This window comes from Bombus pyrosoma, linkage group LG7 (assembly GCF_014825855.1).
Source record: "Bombus pyrosoma isolate SC7728 linkage group LG7, ASM1482585v1, whole genome shotgun sequence".
In the NCBI taxonomy this organism is placed as follows: domain Eukaryota; kingdom Metazoa; phylum Arthropoda; class Insecta; order Hymenoptera; family Apidae; genus Bombus; species Bombus pyrosoma.
Window position 1 is genome coordinate 12,656,499 of NC_057776.1, and position 24,076 is coordinate 12,680,574.

General features: G+C 44.4%; 1 protein-coding gene and 1 non-coding gene across 5 annotated transcripts in view; both read right to left on the bottom strand.

The window, feature by feature from the left end:
• Nucleotides 1–24,076, bottom strand: part of LOC122569842 — a 300,923-nt gene that overhangs the window by 206,218 nt on the left and 70,629 nt on the right. The gene's annotated exons all lie outside the window — the stretch shown is intronic.
• On the bottom strand, nt 15,118–15,258 carry LOC122569870. Its single transcript, XR_006317606.1, has one exon. It is a non-coding gene; the product is annotated as a U4 spliceosomal RNA (small nuclear RNA).

Below are 24,076 nucleotides of genomic sequence, written 5' to 3' on the forward strand. Positions count from 1 at the left end.
GAAACGAAGCTACGAAACAGAACAATTGAATAAATAAAGAAGCAAAGAACGCGGTCGTCGATGTAATTATCCATACGAAGTGATTTTCATCGAAACGATGACGAAGAGCCGATATGGAACGAGGCGAAGCGGTTTTCTATGATCGCGGTGTAGAACCGCGACACACGGTGGCAATCAGTCGGCGCGCTTCCCTTTCGCATCGCGTTATTACGATACATCGTGTTCGCGGTTATGCGTAGGTTGCATCGACAGAGATGCGGCCGCGCGTACCACGTAAATCACCATTGAATCTGCATTAGACGCCCGAAGGGACTCCGACCGTTTGCTGGCTCGGACGTTAACGTCCGCGGGCCTGAAACCTTCGCTTCTTTCTCGAATAACAGAGAAAAATGAGGAAGTCGGCGAGTGGAACGATTACTGTAATCCTGGAAGCAGGAGTTGCCTGATGATCCTCGATCCTGAGGACGCGAAACACCGTTAGACCGTCCTGAGCAAAGTTCCTGCGAAACTTCCGTTTCTTTCACTCTAATTCGTTCGAAAATTTCCACGAACTCGCTATGCAAATTTAGTTCTTGAAACTTCCCCTTCACTTTGATTCTTCCGATTCTATACGATACGAAGACGCAGGTTGGATGATTACTACGAACTTCTTTTTGTAGAAACGTTGTTATTTGTAGATGAGAATCATTAACCTAAATGCTTGACTTACCCATAGAACACAGTGGAAATTTGCTCGATGCATGAGAACGGCACTGAAAGTACAGGCGAGGATTGAGAATTTTGCAGTGAACTAGGTGACCAATTAGCTGCCAATCTTAGATACTTCTTACGGTAAATGCAGCGAGGCTAAGTTCCGTGCTTGGCCGCCTATCGCTTCTTATTTTGGTTATATCAAATTCAGTTTGGTTAATTAAAGTATCCTGCCATGCGTTGGCGAAACGTGACGAACGAAGCTCGCGTGCAAAAACGAGGAAATAATCAAGAGTACAACTATCGAGATCCCGTATATATGATCTCCAGATAGCGTATTTTTATAAAAGAATACCTTCTAACGAGATTTCCTATGGAGCTGCTTCGAAGAAATCAAGAGTAATCTAGAGAGAAAGCAAAAATATTTCACGATTATCCTAAATATCTAGATAGTAGTGGTCGTTATTTGTTAGCGCGTTAGTCGTGTGACCAATTACAGGACAAGTGTGCGACGCTGGTAATGAGAGATTACAGAAACCGGAAATAACTGGCATTACGAAAAGCAAACAATAGCGTGGAACGCGAATTTTACGGCGCAACGCGACGCGGCGTATCGAACGCGCTGGCTCGGTGGTCCTCGAGCTTGACGCGCGATGTCGGCAACGCAACCAAGGCAAATATCAACGATCACGAGCAAAACGTTGCGACAAAATCCGCTTTGTCCGGTGAAAGGAAGCGAGCAAACGCAAAATCGACGACCCTCAGTTTCTCACGTGTTTTTACATAGCGGTTCGAACACTTTTCCTTTCGAGATAATCGATGATTTGTGTCCAGCTGAATGTTTTTCACTTCGATGGTTTGCGTCTTACGACGAGTTTGAACTTGTATAACGAGTAAGAAGAAGAATGGAATGAAAGAAAAATATTTGAGAAGATTCAACGACGTTTGATTTCCTGTTCTGCTTAGATATAAGAATAAATAATGGTTAATTAGCGTGCGAAGGAAATTGGTACAGACGGAACAACGTAATTGGAGAATTAACATACGCTGCACACCGACTATGCTTATTAGAAAGCAAAAATTATTGTGCAGAGAAGGCATGTGGACGTCACATTCAAGGTTAATTATACGACACGTCGTATCATTTGCCACCGTGTCGCGTTAGAAAACTCCGATGTGCCATCGAAACCGCTACGTCACCTTGATGTCACAATGCACGTTAACATCACCAGCGGTACGATCGCGCGTATGTGTCACTTTAACAGACAGACTTGTTTTCTAACTAAGGTATCAAGATCCTAGACGTTCCCGTAAACACAAAATAATATTCTTTTATCCTAATTTTCTTATTTTAATTACCAATCGATCGTTTTCATCGTCCTGATAATTCCATAAGATACGTACCCTCTTCCTTTTGCTCCGATAGTTAAATAAATTTCATAGATTACAGACTCTTCGCCGCTTATTACAAAATAATCCACCACCTCTCGATCCACCCATGCAATTTCTCCATTCTCAATCATTCTGACATTGAAAAATCCTTTATCCACGTGATCGCGCGGTAGAGCAGTTGCAGATAACGATGCCGTCCAGGTCGACCGCGATTCCTCTCGGCGTAAGGAACGCGGGTACACCACGCCATATATCGACTCGATCTTTCCAACGATTTTTCGCATCGGCACGAAGAACGCGAAACGCGAACGACCCACACAGGATCGAGCCGGTGCACCGGGCGCTCCACGAGGGCCACGAATCTCCCGAGTCGATCTTTATGGTGAATGACGTAGCGAGTTGTCGGTGCATTGGCCGCGGGGCCTCGTAATATCAATGATATGAATTATCTAACGGCGTGGGCGTACCTGCGGCCTACCAGCGTGGACCGCTCCGGCACGGCCTTAAGGCGCGTTCCCACACGTGTAACGCGCGAACCCGAGAAACGGATAGCCGTTTTTCGATGAAATTACCGAGCATCTAGTTGCGTGCGTGACGTAAATGGTTTCGACGATTCCGCGGATGATCGGTGTGTTCGCGAGACGATGATGGCCTCTAGCGTTGTTGCATCGCTTCTCCTACAGACTTATGTTCGGACGTTTCAATGCCTGGAAGGTTGGTATTCCTTCTCTCCTACATGTAAGTAATTGATATTTCTATTAGAATAAGAATAACACGTTTTACAGCAATTCGTTGTGATTTTCAGAATGGATATGCTAGATGAAAATGACATACGCTTGTAGAAGTTGCAATTGTTTCCTCTGATCTCTCTCTAATCGAGGATACACATTCTAATTTTTAACAACTATACGTACAGTTTACTACTGTATAGTTTAGATTTTTGCTCGTACGAAAATTCTTATTGAACAAGAAAGTATCAATTCACGAATGATTTTTACAGGCCGAGGCATAGAATACTCGTAAACCTCGCTTCGTGTCACCATGTAATTCTTCGATTTTACGATCACGTCGTATTTATTCCTTACCGATCTTTCAAAATCTAGATTCCAAGCTACGAAACGTAATCTCTATCCAACATCGATCAAACATCTCCGAAAAGGCAATCTCAAACACAAAATTCTTACACCAAATCTCGCAGCTCCACCCTGAACGAATCGATCCCAACTCCGCCCTATTTCGACCTATCACGAGGAAAAGTGAAACCGATGCTTTTCTCTGGTCTAGTTGTACAACACGCCCAGAACGCGTACCATAGCTGGTGAAAACACGGCTTAACCGAGGCTCGCGTGCTCGCTAATAAAGACGGCTCGCGGTATTAGGACGATAATACCCGACGAGCCGGCTCTTGGCGGCCGTATACGCGCATTCCAAACTGCCCACGACTCGGCAGGTAGCACGAGGTGGCCACAGAGCCGACGGGGGGTGGGCGGGAACTGCCAGGGCCAGAAAGAACCGTCCACGGGGTGCAACCGGGGACGAGAGAACAGGGGGCGGTTTAATGGCGCATAATCGAGCGATACGTGGGCGATGCGCTCGCGAAACGAGCGATTTCGAAAACGACAGACCACGGAGCCGCATTCTCAGCTCGGTCGATGGTCGAACGTGAAAGGGGAGCTGCTTCGTATATCATAATTGCCGCCAGGTGCAGGCGCGCGTCATCGACAGGGACACATCGCGCTGCCTGCGTTATGGAGTCTGGCTGAAAGGCTCGATAATTGATTGGAGAACGTGCAATAGACTATGCTGGAGTCGCAACGGGTTTCGCACTGACGTGACGATGTTGGTATGCGCGGTTTTTAATAGGGTTTATTGCAAATAGGAAGCGTGTTTGGTTTAAAATCAATTAGATTCGGTTAGAATCAATTTGGTAGGCGAAAAATTCACATTGAAGCGTGGGTAGTGAGACGATGAATCGTTTTGTAAAACAAAAAAGGTAATTGGGATTGTTACGTGCGTTTTGTTGGTTTGATTTAACGATGGATATGGAAATAACGATGCCTATGGAAGGAAATCTTTCTGATAGAAATATGGCAGCAGTTTTGGTTCTCTCGTTTGATTTCGCTAGAATATCGTGAAAATAGAAAAACACAGAAGCTAACATGCTTTAAGAAGAAATAAAAACACGTAGATTAATTACTCGTATAAGGTAGGTACATGTCACGCTTCACTGAACGATTCACACTTCGTCTTAGCAATGTTTCAGCGCGATACTAAAAAAATATCTAAGAAAATCTTCTCAGTATATATCTTCTCAATTATTCTCCTAACTTTCATCGCGAAATACTTTCGACAAAAACCATCATCGAATTTAACGCTCTCGTCCAATCAAACAACATCGTCTTATCCAGGCAAATCTCTCGACAGACAACAAATCGTTGAAAAGACAGCTGAAAAGAGATCGCGAGGAAACGAGGATCGACGCGTCGACGAGAAAGTGATCGGCCGCGTCCGTGTTTCCAGCAAACGATCGGTGTGTCGCGGGCGTGAAAACACGAACGTAGACAAGCCGAGTCCGTCCGAAATTCTTCAACCGGCGAAACTGTTCTATACATGGCGGGGGCGGAAACTTTCGAAAGCGCCGTGGCTATCGCGACCTGGAACAACGTTAGCCCATTTCGTGAACCTTGTACGCGGACGATATACACGCCCAGGAACGATACGATAACGAGAGCGGAGTTAAGGGGCCTCAAATCCACGATCGCCGGAGCGTGAGATCGAACGTCGAGTCCCCACGATCGAGACGCGATTAAACAACCGATCGAGAGCGTTTTTCTCACGGCCCGGAGGTTTATTGGTCGCCAATGGCAAATCCGCTTCGCGATAAGCTCGCCCCAATTTCGAACTCCGCTTTTTCCTGGACGAACCTTTTCTTGTACGCGAAACGAGCCCCAAGAACGAGAACTCGGATCTTACGAATCGGTTTGCGTAGCCCATCGATGACCAACAACGATCCAAAGCAGTTAAATTCATTTTACGATATTTACGAGAAACGAGAAATCTTATCTTATTACTTGTTATCTGATTAACTTGGAAAATTATAGGAAACTATTAAAATCTTTAGAAATTATTACCTAATTTGTATATTCAAGGAGATGCAAATAATATCCTTGAAAAATGCGAAACTGCTATAATCTAACAGTAACCTGTTACATGCATATTACATTTGCAAAGAAAACAAAGTAAAATGGTATTTACGTTTCCTGAAATTTTCGTAATTATACCAATTATACGTAGAAAAGAAACGATCGTGCAACTGCTTGACAACCAGTGCTTGTTTCATACAAACGAGAAAAGTAAACGGACACCTGTCAAGCCTGTGTCAACGCGCATTAACAAGCTAGATTTCCCACGTCAGGTAGAGCTGAACAGGGTAGAAAAATGTGTCGAATAAAAAATAAGAGCTCACGACCATTCATACGCCGGCGACACATTTTTTCTTTTTCTTTCTTTTTCTTTCGCGAAACAAGAGTGTTCGCGGTCGAACTCGTGGCAACCATTCTCGTCGAGATAAACGCGCGATTATGCCAGACCGACCCGCCAAACTCGTTCTACCGCGATCCAGCCGGCCACCGTAAACGCCGTGAATGGAAATGAGATTCGGACGAGGATAGTTACTGTATAGTTGCCTTACCTTCCCCTCCTCGTCCCCGCCCCTTCCTTCATCCCGTTGCGTAATTATTTCGCCTCGCACCGGTTCCGATTCACAAAGTGCAAGGAAGGAGGAGAGATAGAAGCGAGGATAAGGGGTGAGGGTACGTGGATAACAGCGAGCGTGGCTTTTAATTAATGGCGCCTGGAAATAAACGTGTCGCAAGGCCGATTTACGGGCCGGCAGCCCGTTGTAACGCGCGCGATTTATGGTAGCGCAGCGCCCGTTTCCTCATGATATTTAATACCGTTCGAGGAGAAGAGCTTTCATAGAACTCCTCGCAACCGTGCTTTCCTACGAGCTTACCACGAAGAATATGTGTCGAAGTCTCGAGGACGCGGTTATATTTGACGTAAGGACGCGTTTTATGAGCTTTGCGATATGGGTTACTTCGTGATTTAGAGTACCGGTGATAGTAAACTCGGGTTTTATAGCGCTTTTTCTCGTATGGCTACGTTGCTTCGGGGCTCTGCTTGCTAGAGCTTTAGATAATTTTGTATCACTTTCTATCGAAGGTTTTATTGAATTTTTTATGGGACGTATACGTTACTTAGAAATATTTGAACCTCGAAAGAAAAGTTTGACCACGCACCAATTTCAAATCGAAAACCATCGCAGAAAGCAATCGATCGCAGCGTGGCGAAACTAGAACGAACGATACGTGCCAACGTCGAAGAAACCTAGAAACGATATCCGTTAGACGACGCGGGATCGCTGTGTTACTCTTCGCTCTGACGAATTTCAACATGAAAGGTTTTATCGATCGTGCGAACATCGTAGAAGCGCGAGCACGCGAGCTGTATACGAAGAAACATAAACAATTCTCCGAAGGATTTCCAACGAGATTCCGCGCCTATATAAGAAGTTTGTTAATATGTAAACACTGATTCACTCACCTTCTCTTTCTGTAGAATAATCCCAAACGACGTAAAAACCGGAATATCTTCACTCACAAAAATCCACTTAAATCCCTCTCGGCCAGCAACGTCCTTTTTCACTAAGTCCGATCGGCACACTTGTCACGATTTATTTACGTGTCCCCAGGAACCACAACGAAACGAACAAAAATAACACGTGAATTCGAACGACTGATTCATCAACGATCGATTAACGACCACCGGACATCCTATGAAAAATGGCAACGAAAAATGGCACGAAAACGTTGAGTCGTCGATCAAAGAGAATCCAATGCATCCATAAAGTCGCGATAAACTTCTCTACGAGCCGCTATTGATCGAAGCACGATGTTCCAGCCAATACCGCGAGTCGCTCATCGCGATCCCGTCGTCTCACGAAATTGCAGAACACGATCTCCGTTCCGGACTCAAATCCAACAGCGAGCCGAACCCCAGAGGACATCGTCCGCCGTCGTGTTCCGCTTCGAACGAAGGACTTCACGTATATACGCGAGAAAACGGAGCACAACCGTACCCGACGACCTTCTTCGAGAAACTGACCTACGGCGAATCGCTCGCCACTGGAAGCTTCATTCACCGGCGATCGGTTGAATGGACCACACGCTCGTACGAGAAAAAATATCGCGTCCAATGCCACCTTCGATCACTTCATTTTCGTCGACTGTCTTTCGATCGAGCGACGCCCTTCGTCCCTTCGTTACTCAGCTGCGTTCCGCCGTCTCCTGAAACAGCGACCATCGATCCTCTGCTCGATCGTACATGTTGATCCCTCCAACGGTTCATGGGCTCGAAACTGGTTCATCGATAGAACCACGAGCTAACGATTCACATTCGGTACGATCGATATTCGTTGGTACAATTATCGAGGTAACGTTTTATATATCGTTCTGGTATATCGTGATCGATCACGGTTGGTTGTTGGAACAAGCACCAGAGTATCGAAAATACGTGAACACGTGTCCGACTGAAGTGTGTGGCTGCGAGTGTCCTGCGAGAGGATGTCGCGACGCGCTACGAGACGCTCGATCGGATCGTAACTGCGGCCACGACGGCAATGCCCCCGCGTCGAGCGCTTTAGCGCCGCTGACGCGCTCGAACCCTGAGCTTCTCTCCCCACCACCAGACACATCCCCACTCCGAAGACACTTTTCCGACGCGCTCGCCACTCTGCTCGCTGCCACTCGCTGCCACTCGCTTGTACTCGCTTCTACTCGCTTCCCATCCGCGACACATTCACCCTGTACCGCACGCACTCCCGCTTAATGTACGGTGTCGCGGTTTCACGGGTGGGGTGGTAATTACAGAGACACGTTCTTTTTTTATTTCCTCTGCTCGTTTTTGATGGAAGAGAGGCTGGTTTTGATCAAAGTTGGGGGTTGATGATCATTCCAGGTGTGGCGATGGTGTGACGAAGTCGCGGATAAAAAGCGCAGTTGAAAGAAATTTTGTTCCAGAAAGTAAAGTGATGAGATCGGTTTTATAATTCTGATGTCATTCGATTAATACGAGAGAGTATTTCAATAGGGTAGACTTGTTTGATTCGAAGATACGTTTGTTTAGAAATTGTTATTAGATTCGAGAAGTATAATTATCGACAGTGACTCAAAAATTTATCTAAGTTTTCTAAAACTAACTGTCAAAGCCGTGAAAGTTTAGAAGAAAGCAACGGTGTAATTAATGTTAATACGATGATGTCAACGACGATCAATATTTTCGAACTATTCAAGATAATCAGAACACTGTGTGTCTAATATCATAATCAAACAAAAAAGGGCTTTATTCGATAGATGAAGTACATAATCCAATTATTATAGGATTAATCAATAATGTATGTGTAGAATTCTAAAATTGCTCATTTATAAAAGACAATAGTTAAATCCACTAAATAAATTAAAAAAAGAACTTCAATATGTCGAAACATAAAAAATCGCGTTAGATGCACAATTTATATAAATCCAACCTGACTCACGAACTACGCTTGTTCTTCCGAACAAGGATTAATTAATTCCACATTCCAGAGCTTCCGACACTTTCACGGCACTCCCCTGATCAATTCTTTTGTTTTAGCAGCGAGGAGGTGGCGTCGCGATCAAAGCCCAGAAGACGAAGAATTTTTCATAAAATCGGTAGAACGGGATTTTCGCGTAACCAGAAACTGAGGCGTCGAAATGAAAAATTACCGTCTGCCCGACGACCAAGGGTAGTAACCTCCGTTCACCCTGCAGTCGCAAGTTCAGCCATTCGACCAGGACTATAACCCCGCCCTTACGCAACGCGCCGAATGCCGACAAGCTTTCGAAATTCGCCGTACCGCCATAGGTAGAATAACAGAGGCTGGAAGAATCGCCATTATTCGGCGGATTGCGTCCTTTCGCGACTACGGCGAAACAATGCCGTCAGCCTGCTGTCATCAACACACGTTGCAAGCTTGTACAGGTGAAATTGAATCGTACAGTTGTAAACAAAATGATGGAAGATCTGGAGTTTACGAATTTGTAAACTACAGAATTATGTCGAATGCGAATAGGCTTAATATCCTGTTCGTCGCGAATTCTTCCATTTAAATTTTACGATTTTTGGAAATTTCAAGCAACTTATAGCGTCATAACATGGTTAAATGATAATTTCTACTGGCAAACACAACTTTTTCTTCTCCAACGTCATCGCTTAATTAGTGTTACAAAACAATTATAAAGGATATGGTGCTAACGAAATAATAATAATTGAAAAATTTCGGAGTAGATGGAAATTACGCGAGTCGAATAACAGGATGGACGCACGTGAAGGATGATCTTCGGAGTCTGCAGACCGCGTATTTTCAGGGCCGAGGCACAGTTGCCGCAGCCGCGGTCTCGGTGCTACTTTGTGCTAGGTTGTACCTTGCCTGACCTAGCCGTTGCCGGGCACACAGCACGAACATGGAAAAATATGTAAATATCGGGACTCATCCATTATCCAACGCGGAGAGAGAAACGGAAGAAGAACGAGAAAGAGAGAGAAAGAGAGAGAGAGAAAGAGAGAGTAAAAGGGAAGGGAGGTCCGCTTGCTCGCGCACGTGACTACTAGACGGGAGGGTACAACGACCCTTACCTTGCTGTTTTAGCAACGCGTATCGATTGAGGTGTAACTGTGATTTTTTTTAATTTGGTCAACTTCATCTCTTTCTTCTCTCGTATACATATAAACGAAAATTTATTTTTGGAATCAATTGGTTTGCTCGTAGTATGCCACTATAGTATGCCATCTAGAATAATTGAAACGAAGTGGAAGATTCGTTGCAAAACTCTAATGCCTTGCGCTCTTTGGTAATACGATTGATAATACCTAAATACATTTAGAAATTAATAATCGACTTAATCCCTCTGTTACTGTTCTAAACTTTCACCGATCACCAAACAAAGTATAATTTCTCTATATTGCTTTAAAATGCAGATTATGATAGTAACCCAACACTTTCAAATTCCTAAATTATCTGCATTTTCTCGCATGTCGCTCACGAACGTTCTTGTTAAGGTGCTCGTTTGAGCTCATAGTAAATTCAGAGACGATCGTAAATTTATACGACTTTTCGTTGGCATATTGTTCGTTACGTAGTCTAAATCTCCTCCGGCTATTTTCAAGTGGAATTACTGGGGTGCAGGCAAAATGCTACAACAGTCGTAATGACGTCTGTTCGAGGAACTTAGCCCACCCGTGTCTTTGGAATAATGCACGGATAAAGAACACGTGAAACGCATCAATAGCGTAACGATCGTGCCCTTTCCCATTGCGCAATCGCGAAACCGCCAATCGGGAAAATATCGTAGACGCTATCCTATCATCGCCCGTTCGACATTTCACCGAGCACACGCTGTTCCATATGCATGAAGATCCTCATCATACGCTGGCGTTACGAGTCGATGCATTCTCGCGAGAAACGGTAACGCAACAACGAGGGCAGTTTTCTAACTGCTCTTCAGCTCGAAAGTTTACCTACACCCCCATTTAGAAGTACATACCACATACATACCAAATAACTACGAATTTAAGACCACGAGTTAGGTACACAATCGATACCGAAGATTAGTTTAACGAAAGCCAACCTGCCGCGTCGATCAGAAACGTCTCTTCTTTAAAACCGGAACAAATACTCTCCAACATTGGACCCTTGCATAGCACTCATAGCATAACATCCACTCGTTTCAAGGGAAATGAACAGCCCTCGAAGGGGCAGCGAAACACGCCACGGATCGCAGCGGATTTAATTTATAATCGAGGGGAACGGTCGCGCGTGTACGATACGTAGCTCGCGTTCCGGATCGCTCGGGGGAAGAATCGCGATATTCCAATCGGCGTGACGACGTGATACGCAATTAATCCATCGGGCGCGTCAGAGTCCCGCGCCAGCCAGGAATAATGACGCGTATCGAGAGAGGGTCCTCGCGCGCTCCGTCAGGTAGTCGTTCGATTATCTCGCGCGTGTGACTCGCGCGGAGGCCGCCAGCGCGCTGTGGCCACGTCGTGACCGAGGATTATGATTAATGGCGTTGCTATCAGTGCGTGAACGGCGCAAAACGAAGACAAATAGCTGTGCGGACCTCTTTAAACGCGTTCACCATGGATCCGCTGGTGTTCCATCGGAAACGGCTGTAAACAGACGCGAAATTATCGAGTTCCCGTAGCACAGGCTGGCCGTGCCTGGTCGCCAGTCCCTCCTGGCGATCCAATTAATGAGTACGCGCCGAAAGGTGCGCCTTCCAACGCCACCACCTTTCTCGTTCTCGTGGCTTGTTCGTTCGTCTTTCGTCGGCGGAAAACGTTGTTTTACGTACGTACGGGTCCGTTCGCGTCGATTAGGTGTTTCGTCGATGACGCGTCGCGTGAGAAAGAGAGAGTTGGAAGGGAGAGCCGACGCCTTCTCGACGTATGGAAACCGTGTATCTGATAATTGAATCACCTTTGGGTCAAGTTCCGATTAGCGGCGTGAATTTCGCGCCAACCGAGATACGGTTTTTAATTAATAAAACTATGTGGGAGAAACGTTTTTGACCAGCGACTGTGTCTGATTACATGGAGATAGTGAGATGGAAAGTTAACTTTATCGTGTCTTATGGGTTCTGTTTGAATATATAAATCTTCAACGATATCGATCGATTTAATTTGTTCGATGTAGCCTGGTCTACCTTTCAATTTCGATTTGTATAACCGAACGTGTTTTATCTGTTCGAATTGGTTGATTTCCAGTTAGAGGAACAGTGATAGAAATGATAAAATCGTTAATCTGAGGAAAGTGTGATGTCATGCATTGATATAGAAGATCTATGTACTTCCAAATATCGACATTACGTATTCGTACAGACTTGGAAATTCTTAACAAAATCGTCTAGGTAAATAAAAATCTTACGTTTCTCCAATTATTGACGATAACTATCAACAAGAGATCGACGAATCTCTTAAAAAAATATTCTAATAATGGAAGAAAAACAATAACTTGGAAGACCAGGCAGGTATAACACAATATTTAAAGACTAGTTCGTGAACAAATTCTTGAGAACGTGCTCCAAATTGAACATGCCATCGAATCTGGAGAACACGAAGAAGGAAAATCATTTGTAGGGTAATCGAGGTTCAAGAGGAGAAAGAGAATATGCCAATCACAGCCGGGAGTCGATATCGAATGTCAGGAGAAATCGGTAGACTGCAAGACGCCCTCCAATACCCGTATCCGTTCGTACTTTTAACTGCATAATTTGAGGCGTAACTTCGCGCCGGACTCGGTTCCATTCCCGAGGAGGCTTATCTCTGGCTTCCACGTGGCGAAGCTTGCGCTCCGTTCTCGACGTAATTAAAAGTCTGCCGTCGTCGATCAAACCTCCAGCCACCCCCGCGAGCTCCTCGTGTCGCAGAGAAGCCCGGGAAGGCGCCACGAAAGTTCCAACTTTTCAACTTTCCGCGCCTTGCACTGCACCAGCCTGTTACCGCCGGAACCGACCGTGAACTCGCGCCTTCCCATTTCCATTTCCGACCCTGAGCCGTGTTTCGCGCTCTCGATGCCGCTGTTGCGATTACAAATGCTATTTTTATCTTTGTTTCTCTTGTGCGTTCATGTGTGAACGTAAATTAAGAAGAAAAAAAAAGAGAAAGTACTTAACAGTAAATTTTTTGATCAGAAAGATAAAAGCACGAAGAATCGTGAATTTCAAGATTAATTTCGAAAAATAGCGATATCGTCGTTTTTCTCCACTTTTAAGGTTACGTGGTTGACCAATCTGCTCTCCGAGTGGCTCAAATCGAAAAGCTGATCGGTAACGGTGCCATGATGTACGGACGAAATCAAACAGTACATCAATAATCGAGCAAAACAAACTTGGAGAACACAAGCATATGGATATGTATAATCTTCAAGTCTCGTAATATTAGAGAGGATGAAGGAAGGTAAATTGAAACGGTATATTAAAATTCTCACTTCGAACACGATACTCGTTACATCGAGACGGGAATTAATCGTTGGCAACGAAAGACCGGGATTCGATGGTTCTTCCCACGGACGCCAAAGTTGGTGAATCACGCACGCCTCGCCAACTTCCGACAGATCTTCGGTGGAAGGCCCGAACAACGCGCAATTATTCCTCGCATGCCCGGCTATTGCGTGAGAGTAACGAGGATCCGTATTGTCTGTACGCATCGAATTGGTTCGCGGCACGTTTAACGGAATGTATACATCATTATGGAAATACGCCGTTCGATACACGGAATCCCGTTTTCAAACATTCCCTGCCAGAAATCGCTCGTTTCGCTAGAGCAACTGCTTTCATCAATATCCATGTCACGTTGAGCATTGAACTCTCTAGTTAAGTTCAAATGATCGATGGAAAAAGTAAAAAACATTTAGGTGACTTAAGGAAAAGCAACAAGCCGATGGATATATCTAGAATCCATTATTACACCTTTCAGCTCTGAAAATATGTAGAAACTCGGGAAGCAACGTAGAGATAGCAATTTCTAGTAATAGTGCGCAAATTATATAAATTAATGGCAAATTAGCGAGTAAAAGTAGCAGTTAACTTCTTATGACATCTAGCTGTAAATTATCTGACAAAAAGTTTACCACCACTCAATTAGAACTAAATACGTGATTCGTCGATGTAGCCATTGATTTGAATATCAGTGCTCGAATTAATGAAACTAATTTTCTTCATTTAACTTATGATTTACAAATTATTCAACGCGAAGATAAAAGACTTTCCTAGCTTCTATTATTCTGATAATTATGAACGTTAATATTATTGGCAAATCGATTTTCATAATTTCCATAACTGAACCAATCACATAAAGTACAATTAACGTTAAATTGGATTCTTTCGAAAATAAAGAAATATCTACAAACTTTACGGCACGTCGTATTTCACGCGAGATAAATGCCCCTCATAAACTCCAAATAATATCATATTACGCACAACATACTTCAACTACCGTTCAAACATTCACCGGCATTGATCAATCTTGTAACACGATGCGCGTCTTCGACGATCATTAAGTTCCATCGATTCGATTCGCGATTATGTAAGCACAAGGATACTTCTTGGGCCGTGACTCCGCACCAAGACCTGGGTAACATCCTCAACGGTAATTGCGCGTAACAACCAACGGATACACGCCGATCCACGAAACAAGGTTGCCGGAAGTGGCGGCCGATCAATAGGTAAATAGGCTAATCACCGTTTCGTTCGTCCTGAATGGAGTTTCGAGTGGCGCGAGCGGCCCTACGCGAGCCAACTATTCAACGTTTTATCGATTCGCCGGAAATCACACGCTCGATAGATCCCAAAACGTCGACCTCAACCTGGCTGCACGCAACAACACGTGCACGCATACCAACACGCGACCGAACAGTCGATGGACCCGATGTTCCATTCGTGCAACCGCATCTTAATGGCCTCGCGCACAATGCGAGAATCGGCCCCTGAATGGAGTGAAATCGATAAGAAATTTACCGTGCGGCAACATGCAGGAAATCGTCATTCGATGAGCCGGAATTGAACGTCACACCGATTAAGTTACAACGGACACAAGAGTCGAAGAATGATCATCGAAAAGGGTGGCGAGCATGTGGTGTTTATATGTCAAGGTTGTTCTCGTAGTGACAATCTATAGGTGTACCGCTGCAACTAAGCAGAACGTAAATTCCGTAAGCACCGGACAGCAGCAAAAACTGACTTGGTTAAAAACATCCGAATAAAGTACTCTACGAGAGAAACATCAAAAAAGTCTATTTTTCCATAGACTTCAGAATTAATCAAAGATAAGGATATTATAATATATCAACTGTTGAGTAAGAATATAAAAAGGAGCAGCTGAAATAGTAAAACACATTTTCCTCTGGAAATGCTGAAATAGTAAAAGATACTTTTCTTTGGAAATTATTCAAAACCCCCGTAGGGGTTACCAAAAATTGCCGTAGCCGATGGTTTTTCACATCGTCTTGGCGGGGTATTGGTAAAAGTTTTCAACTAGCAATAATCGCACCTCGGTAGAACCTCATTGGTTACGATATCGCCACTGCGCAAAGCTGAAGATACAACCTGTCCTGATTCCAGATATAACATTCCTCGAACAGTTTTACATGCGAGAAACAATACGAATCGAGTCGCCATCTAGTTCTCGAGGATCGAACTAACGTCCTTCTCTACACACTGTACATAACCGTGTTTTCACCCCTGTTCAAAGTTACTTTACCCCTGTTGGGGAAGTGAACAATCGATTCTAAAAATACTTTTGCAAATTTATTAATATATCTGAATGAACGAGAAATTTCTCGATGACGTTACATACTTTTTGTTAGCGATAAATCATACCTACGATTATTATATGTATATTTCATTGACCAAAGATAGAAATGTAAATGCTTTAAACGACCATGCTTGATAACCGTTGCATTTCGTATAAAAAGCCGAAAGATATTAATTCAAAAAGTTGTACGAGTTTAAATTATACGCTGAGCGGCTGTATTTAATCGTCACAGCTCGAGTAAAAAATTAATTTATAGACATTCGTAACACGAGCGAAGTGGAAAGTAAATGAGTGCTTCCCGCAGCCCTCCTGTAATTATTCTACCACGCATGGTAGTGAGATTTATTGTAGGTTTTTCTAAGTGTAATAGCGCACGCATTACCCTTTCATCAAGAAGTTATGCTGAAACGAGCCTGTAAACACAAATGGTACACGTATTCAATCACGTCGCAAGTTTCTCTCGAATTCATAGAAAGGAAGCGCTAGAACCCCGATTCCTTTCGATTTTATACGATTCCATACGCATGTTAACGTGGATCTATTCAAAAAGACAATTGCAAAATAGGTCACAGTCTAACGAATTCCTCCCACGATTATTAAGAACATAATCCTAACGTACGTAAGTACTGGCATCAGAAATACCAGCACGACGTAATGATAATAATTATCAAGTTTTTTCACGATTGCCGTATTTTCTCGCGAAACGCGGGAAAACATGATTGCTCCAATCACGATCGTATCTCACCACGTGCAAAATTTCTACCGTGAAAATCATTCCGCGTGCACGCACGCGCCGGACGCAAACACCAGCGATATACACTTTCTCCGACGACTTTACGTTTTCATACGCCCACGACTAGATTATTACCGGTTTCCGATGTTATCGCGAAAAGCTCGCAACGAGACGGCGAGTTTTCCCGCGTCTTTAACACAATCCGCCTTAGTCGAATCCGCCTAAATCCAACCCAAAACGACAAATCGTCTGAATAAGCTTCTGATTACCCTGGATGCATTTTCCGACAGACTGTCGTTTTAATATAATATTTATATATATAATAAAACATCAGAACGCCGAAATGCATACGTTCATAGTTATCCTGACGCACGTATTGGTCAAAACATCAAAACGTACCCTAAACCTAATGCGGCGTCATTACGATTTCCTGGTAGTAAATCTACGCGAGTCGACGAGATTATATTGTTAATAACGCAATTCACACAGGCGTACGAACCTGTTATTGGAAATATAGACGTGCAAAATTACACAGAATCGCTGTTGTAAGGTCCGATATAGACTAGCAATTTTTTGACATTGCGTTCTCCTCGTTTTTAATTGGGAAAAACAAAGAAAGACGTACGAAGCAGCGAGAACAAAGCGTCAAAAAGTCGCTCGTTCCGCGTCGCGGATCCAAAATCTCAACGACACCGCACCCTTCGCGTGCATCCTCGTCTAGTAGCAAAAACTTCACGTTATCGCATACCTTTCGAACGGTCGAAGACTTCATGAAACAACGCATCGATGCTACTCGTGCTTCGCACGAATCAAAGAATAGCACAATAGAAAAACGAACTTAGAACGCATTCTCACGCGACGCGGCGTAATCGCGGTACGAATAAACCGAACGGTCATTAGAAGGCGACGTCCGCACATGTGCGAGATACATCTCCGATACTCAATCTCCTCGGCGATCAATCACGTTGAAAAGTACCGCGCGCTTTCACTGCGAACGCAGCGCCGCTGTTTTCGTACGCCTCTGTCATCAATATCGCGCGAACCAACTCCGCCAGATCGATTACTGACGGTAATTATTTAATTTCCCGCGCGATCTCGCGCGGCCCACATCCACGGCTGCCGATCCATTATCATCAGGGCATTATTCTCTAGCACCTGCTCCGCTCGACTCTATCGGCTCTCCCCCCTCCCCCCGCATGGATTAACGAGCCACGCGGTAATAAGTAGCGAGGGGGGAAGAAACTGCTTTTAGAGATTCAATTACGTTATCCGCATGGTAGCGTAATGATAATGGTCTTCGACTGGTTCTCGAATTTAGTTGCGTATGTACCAGCGAGGTAACGAACGAGGAAGCACGTTGGTAAGAAACATTCTCTCTCATAAATATCCCAGTTCGCCTAGCTTATGGTAATCTATCCGTTGATCTAATTTGGACCGAAAAGGAACGTTCTGGCATAATTAGAACTCGTGTGTGTAACGCTGCTCGATTTATCGAGGTTTACGGATACGTAGTTTGATTTCTTATTTCGTCCGAGAGGAGACTCTTTTCGACGGCTGACTAATCGTTTCGTGAATTATTAAAATTTCGAGAGAAAGATACGTATAGGCTTTGAAATGTATGTATATTTAGATAAGTAACGACAGATTCGTAGAAACTCCTACCAACGACCTATGCTATCTGGAATTCAACATCCTGGAATATAGGACCTCGCTCGACGACCGGAGGCACGTAGGGACTCAAATTCGCAGTTGCCAGAAATTTCAGACAACGTCATGAGATGAACGTTTCGTGAACGGTCGTAAAGTACCAGAGATATCGAGGCATGCAACACCCTAGATTTACAGATCACCGTATCGCGTATATTGATTTCGATAACGTCATTTACATCGAACGTAATGGATCCAATGTCTATATCAGGTTCAATGAGCCATTTGTGCAAGCTCCTGCAATTTCTGGATAGTATACACAGCGTTCTAAGTATGACATTTCACCTACACTCTACGTGCTTAGAATCAGTTGCAACGACTTCTACGAATCCCCAAGTACCTATAACAAACCGTGATCTTAACATTAACCATATCGAATTCTAGGAACCTATGATCAACCGCATCACATTCTACGATTCTATGCTTATCGACATTCAACCCCATAATTGGAAACTCGTTAATCCAGTGTTACACAAATCACAAATTATTACCTTGCTCAATACGACACCTACAATTCTCAGAAACTGTCCGTTTCAGGCACCAACCGAAGTTCCATCTATTTTGTAACCAAAAAGCTCGGTTTCCATCGAACCGAAGGCACATGCTAAAGGCAGCCAAAGAGATTCTAATTCGCGATGCCGACATGAACAGTTCTTCCTGGACGTCGCGGCTCACCGCTTATTACAAGGCGTGTAATGGGCTTCCGCGCGCGACTCGAGGCTTCCCTGACTTAAGATAACGAGCGACGAGAAAAGGACCGCGAGCAGATTAACAGTACCGACTGTCGGGACCCGATCCGATTAAACCGCGCATAATAAATCGCCGAGAGTGCGATCATTCAATTAATAGCTGGCGATGCAGCTCCGTGAAAACTTCTTCGTATCGCGCCTTTTCTTTTAAATATCGCACCTACGTAAACCGTCACGTTCACGCCTGATAAGAAACTCGCGCCAGCTCTATACTACTTGCTTCTAATTGCTCTTTCTACGTACTGGGTGACCAGATTGTAAAAGACTTATTATAGCCGATGACAAACGTTCGAGTTCTTAGGATTACTTGAAATTTTTCGATTACGTACTTCTTTGTTCTTGCGTAAGATCGTGCAAACTTTTTTATTTTGCTTTTTCGCGAAGTTTTCAGTCTTGCATATATCAACGACGAAGAAGATATCCGTGTTACACAAATCACTGTGTATAACTCATTTGTCCAACTTTTTATCAGAATATTGTTTCATTAGCACATGGGTAAAGTGGTCGGTGAGATGCGGCGATTCATAGTACTTGAATCATAACAGTAATTATAATGGACATCGGACGTTCTAGCTGCTAACGATGAGAGATTCCACGAGGTTTAATGGCAATACCGTAAATTCCAGGCAACGCGTGTAACACGAGCGCATAGACGAAGCGTTCGCGAGTTCCTCCGGCGCGCTTAATAAAACGATGCGCCAGCTGGAAAAGGAAGAATGTGCTGTTTCGTGCATTTAACACGTGGTCTATCTCACGTGTATTCGAGTATTCCTCGGACTTTCAAATTTTATATCTGTGTTCTACGTATTCCTCACGAGGAATATCCCAAATTAAAGACGAAGCTAATTGACTTATTGACTAATGACCTAAGCTTATTGGCCAAAAACCTAATTGACTTAAAACATAAAACATCAAATAAAATATAAGATCATAATCTAGATATAACGTTAATTTAGATGATTTATTAGAAAATTAATAAGTTTCCTCTTTACATAAATCGGAGCGTTCTCTAATTGCATGCCTCTGTAATCTTCATCTGGAATAATATTCGATATTTTAAGCTTTTAAAAATAATCACCAAGATAACGTTTCTACGTTTAAGAATCGATTTTTCTCATCGTTGTGTTTCCCGTTTCCTGTACGGTTAATCACCCGGCGTATCCTCGAGGGAAGAACGCGTTTCACGCGTAAAATTTCACAAATTCGAAACTAGAAACGTCACACGAGCGTGAAGGCTCGCGCGCGTCAACGGCGACAAGAAAGAGCGGGCCGCAGGGCATCGCGAAGAGGATGTATCCCGGCGTGAAAGCGATGGCATTCCATCGGGAGAAATAGATCGAACCACGGGAAACGGACTCGTTAGCGACCAACGAATCTCGTCCGGCGTATGATTGCTTTCTCATGCCGGTCACCGCTGGCTACCGTTTGACTCGACGATTTACGAACACCACTTTCTCCGTTCCAACGACGTTATCCAACGTAACCTGGCGTCAAAGCTAAACATCCAACTCTGATCGATCCGAGCAACCTACTACGCGTTATGTCACTCGCTATTCGCAAATTGAACCGGTTGAACTCAAAGAACGGAAAGTTTCTAGTAGTTTGTTCGTTCATCTTCGTAATCTAGGGGATATAATCCTTTAAAGAGAAGTGAGAGAACGTTGAAAGGTATACGTAATTCAAATGGATATATACGAGAAGAAATTGAATTTTACTATACGTAATTGAAGATTTTCATTACAATACTTACAGTCGAATAGATTCCAATTGATTCGAATAATTCCTAACACGTCAATAATCTTCTAATAGTTTCTCAGTATCTCGTTCTTCGATAAATAGCCTAATACCTCTGAGCAGGGGTGTACATCGCAATTTACCAGTTTTTAGATATCAAAACGCAACGAGAAACCTGGACTTCAGGCCAGAGACAGAAGGATGGTGTTCAAGGTGAAAGGCTGAGGAAGTTGAGCTCCAATTAAATTGTATCTCCTTTAAGAGGGCCGCTGCCGTTACAGATAGCCCGCGTGCCGCTTGTTTAAGGCAGAACGCGAGCGAGAGCTCGCGGGTACAGCTCTCCCCCGCGTGTAAGAGAGCGAGCACACGAACGAACACACCGGCTACCGCAACCGGAGGAGAACAAGCTTATGAAGCAGCGCCAGTTTTTGCCCCGTCCGCAACGTTATGGGACTAATTTATTAACTACCCGATCGAGCATCACGGAACCGTTCCACCATCGGCTGCCTTCGGCCTTCGTACGCGTACAGGCCAAGCCACTCGCAAGAAACTCGCGTAATCTTCCTTCCAATCTTCGTGAAACGCAAGCCGTTTGATTCGCCAACGTTTCATCACGCCACTTTCTTGCCCAGCCTAGAACCATCGTCTCAAGGGTTTCAAGACTGATTTCACGGTAATTTCAAGGGGATCTTAATCGATTGGACGCTACGCTTTTGGAAGCGGATGGTGAGTGTTACATATTGGACTTCATGCATCATTGCTTTGGAATCTTGAGAAAGTCTTCTAATTTTGTTTTTGATGATCTAGGTGGTCTTGATACGTTTGTTGCAACGAGACGTTTCCTTTACTACGAGGAGAGTATCGAATGACAATGTTGATTAGGCGAATTCATTCCGTTTAGACTAAGTTTCGCGAAAAAGATTGTAACATTTTTTATATCATAGCTGAATGTAAATAGAGCGAATCAGGAATAACGTTTCATCTCTTCGCGATATCTCTGATACGCCGCGGCGTGTCAAACTTTCCCGTGTCAAAGTGATACAAAAATGTCATTCGACATCAAAAATTGAAATATCTTGTATTATTAACGATACTCGTCGTATCTCGATTTTACTACAACGCGAATTGTTTTCTTTTTAGTTGTTGTATACAAAAATCTTCGGGATTCAATAAAACGCAGAAGATCGAAGAAACGTCAAAAACACTTCCTATCCCAGCAATCTTATTGCTACAAGCTTTCGCCTAACTTTCCTCGGTCCTTGCCACAAGGAGAGACGCGATTTCTCAATAAGTTATTGGTTGCCGCGTTGAGATAAGTACCTCGTTGACAAACTGAATTGCAAGATCGAGGAAGTACGAAGGCAAGCAGATGGAAACAAGCGCATCCTTGGTATAGCCGTGGACGTAGGCCGGGCCCCGTGATAGGATGACAAGCCTCGCGGCGTATCTTATCGCGATCTCCCATCGAATCGATACGATGGGAGGGAGGGGGTCCATGCGTAGTTAAGCGTTTTACGTTGGCGAGACTGTCCACGCGCGTTACCAGTTATCCCTCCCCCCGCCACGTTTCTAACCACCTATTAGAAATTGGTCGCAGTTTTTACACGCGCGGATTCAACGCGACCCGCCTCGTTGCCCGCTCGATCGCGCTTACGTAAATAAAACAAAAATTCCCCGCCGCGTTTCCTCGCTTTCCTATTCATTATGTAAAAGGGGCCCGTTTGGAAAATAACACTTGCTTCATTTATCTTCCATTCCCGCTGCTCCCCCCGCTTCCCGGCGCGGCGTTGCTCGCGCGGATGCAGGAAGAGGAGAAAGGCTCTCTCGGACCCGAGAGATTGAATCTTCCACGAACAATGAGCCGCTGTGATACGCGTAAGCGATGCCAACGCAGATACCGCCCGTTTCTCGCAACGAAAGAAGAGGCAAAAGGAAGCGCAAAGCTATCGACTTTTCTTCGATTTCTTCGCAGCTCGACACTCGCAGGTGATTCTTGCTAGATTAGGTTCGTGGCTGAAGCGGTTATCTAAAGAATAGCAAACGGGTCTGGTAGTCATTGGAGTACTTGTCGTTCTTATTCGAAAGTCGGTTTAAAGATTGAGCTGTAGGATGTTTTAAATTTCTGTAAGTTTCGAAGAAATGAATATTCCCAAGCTTCTGCTGTTCGACAGATTTTCCAAGTTCCCGTCGAAGAAGCATCGGCGAACAACGAACGGTAGCTGGAAAGCGAGGACGCCTCATTGTCTCTCGCATGGAGGTCGGTCCTCGTTTGGTAACCGGCAAGTAGGTAGGTAGGTAATGTAACCAGTCGCATACGTAACCGATTGGTCGCGGGTTAAGTAGCTGGTAGCAGCACGCGGATACTGTCTCCTCGGTATCGATATATCACGCGGTGCGAGGCGGTCGAGCCTCGAGCGTGTCGTCGATCCCGCGAGCACGAGCCTCGCTTTACCTGTGCAGGCGAAAACTCGCATACTAATAAGCAGCGCGTGAACCACGTACGCATTGGCTCCGTTCAACGAAACCTTAAAATTCCCCATGGCCTGATGCCCGTGCGTTCGCCGGTGACAAATGGTTCATGGTGAAGAGATTTCTCCACGGTAGCATTTTAGTAGGTTTTTCATGACTCGATAACGAAACCGTATTGAACGAGGTCAGGGTTAGGGAAGGGAACGAACATTTGACGAGTATTTGTGAAATTTATCGTTTAATGATTTCGAACGATGACGTTGAGAATCTCGGAGGAGTAGGATATTTCGATTTTTTGAGAACCGTAGATAAAGTACACATAAGTCAATTCTGATTGGGCTAACTCTGTCTTAAGCGAAAGGATCATAGACGAAAATTGTATATTTCAAGCGCTCTATCATCCTATGACGAATTTTACACACATTGTATAACACCTTTCTCTGTCTTAACGAAGCCGAGCTTTCCACCGGCCTATCCAATATCGGGGGATATCGATGACAGAAGATCGTGGAAATAGCCTTAATTTAATCGAACGGGAATAATAGGAGCGCATTGGGCGGTTGTTCGAACGAGACGGTCGAGAGAAACCAAGCGATCGCGTGGCGTGGGCCGTCGTTTCTGCTCCCGGCGCAGATCTTCCAGATTCAATGGCGAAAGATCGCCGGATAGCCACAACAGAGACCTACATACATGTACACCCATTGGTGGTTTACACGAGGAACCTAGAACCTGGCTATGACTATCGCAGTCCCGAGTCGAAACCCGCAGCCTTCAATCATTGTCAATCAGTTCGGACGAGGCACCGTTACGGTGTCTTCGATGCACTCGTCCCGTGCTATCTGGCTACACCTACCTACTGCTATTCTTCGCCGACATTCCAGCCTTTACCTTACAGTCCCGTTTTCAACCAGCTTCGTCAATCTGTGCACACCCTTCGACTACGTGGACGCAGGTCCATCTTGGTCCTGGCTACCTAGCACAACCTCTCGATCAAATTGACTAGACTGGACGTCCTGAATTTAAGAAGCGAACGTTGGATCTACTCTTTGTTTGGAGATGATTGGATCTGGGAGGTCTCGTTGAAACGAACATTAAGCTAACGAAAACGCTTGATCAACTTCTAAAGAATGAAAAAGTGCGCCCTAAAAGCCCCAAAGACACTCAAAATCTGTCGATGTGGCGAGATCAAGAACCGTATCGACTGCTC